Source organism: Cyprinodon variegatus, unplaced genomic scaffold, assembly GCF_000732505.1.
Source record: "Cyprinodon variegatus isolate N-32 unplaced genomic scaffold, C_variegatus-1.0 Scaffold189, whole genome shotgun sequence".
NCBI lineage: Eukaryota > Metazoa > Chordata > Actinopteri > Cyprinodontiformes > Cyprinodontidae > Cyprinodon > Cyprinodon variegatus.
In genome coordinates, this window is record NW_015150642.1 from 317,595 (window position 1) to 319,351 (window position 1,757).

Genomic DNA, 1,757 nt, shown 5'->3' on the forward strand with positions numbered 1-1,757 from the left:
AAGCTGATTAGTCAGTCACTTCATTTGGATGGGATTAAACTGATTTCAGATAATAAATAAAATATTTTATTTAACATATGTGCATTTATTTCATTCAAATCTAAAACTTCTTCAGAACTTTGCCTGAAGTTTGCCTTTGGTGCAGTTTGCTCTGCGACTGAAGGTCGTAGGTTCAAACCCTTTTCAACGCTGCTGTGTCCTTCGCCAATACACTTCTTCCCTCATTGCCTACTGATGGTGGTTAGAGGTGGCGCCGGTACGGCAGCATGGCTCCTGTCAGTGAGTCCCAGGGCAGCGGTGGCTCCTGTGTAGCTCACCACCATCAGTGTTTAAATAAATGAATGAATAAATGTAGGTAAACACTTTATTCATGTCTCCTTTATAACTACAGGCTGTTTATCTGCAGCCACAGCGTTCCCCTATCCAGAATGCATCACTCTAAACTGTTTTACTCAACTTCATCTTCATCTTATTACTGAATGTTGCACATAAGGTGGGCAGCGTTATAGATTGTAGTGGGAATCCTGAGAGGCAGAAAACCACAAACATCAACCAAGGACTGGATTTCAGGTCAATAGAAACATCCTCTGAGTTTCAGATATTAAGTCATTTCTCCAGCTTTCAGCCAAAGGGAACCAAGAGTTAATCGGCTGTGAACTGATTGGAGTTGAAAAAAAGCAAACAGCTCCTTTTTAATTTTAATGGAGACAGATGCTTGTTTTGGCGTTTAGTTAATAAGAAATGAATGACAGGTTGATCATTCCTGACCTGATCTACCTTTCACCAAGTGAAGTGAACAGAGTAGATTTGATTAGACCATTTCTGTGGAAAGTGTCTTGAATCTTTTCATTCGGTGTCTCTATGTCAGTGAGTGAGTGAGTATAACGGCAGTTTTTAATTACCTAGAGATAACTGATTCACCCTGGGAAACCATGGAGATCATTTGCATTATCTGTTGAAGCAATACCCTGTGAACTAGGCTGTTCGCTGCAGGTGGTGGGCTGGTTCCTTTGACCTGTGTTTGCTTGGCGAGGGGCTTATAATGACATCTGCTACAACCCAGTGGTGTTTGGAAGGCAGCCTGCCTGTTGGTCTAAATGGGGTGAAGGGAGCCTGAAATCAAAACTGCTCCCTTCAGGATTTCTCTGATAAACTCCTCCAGCTCCTCTAGGAAGCTTCATATTATTCATCAGCTCATGTGAGGAAGGTTGAAACTCCTAGAAGAAACTGAGGGCTGCATGCTGAGTGGACAAATACGTTAATGCTGACAGCAGTGCTTACAATAAAGAAGTGAAACCAGCCTTTACTCTAAAGAAAAGTCTGACGTGATCAGCAGCAAGGCTGCAGGATGACAGCCTGGAGGGATCTAAAAGTCCATGTCAACAGTCTCAGCAATATCTGCGTGTTCCATCATCGTTAACCAGCAAAGCTAATCAGTGGCTCAGCTGGAGTATGGGTCATGTCTCAAAATAAAAAAAAACAATAAAGTTCATAATGTTCACAATATGCAGTTCTAAAGTGAGCCAATAAATACCAACGAGACTGAGGATGATAAGGGAGAGGAGAATGAATGCAGTTCTTTGTTTTAGGAACAGAAAATGAATCGAAGGGCAAAAACTAGAACAGAACCAGCAGGACCATCATTCAGTGTTCTGTGACCCACAGCAAAACTATCAGCTACACCAGGTACCTTTTTCCAACATGATGCAAAATAGAAAAGAATAGAAAATACCTTTATTGTTCCACAATGGTGAAAT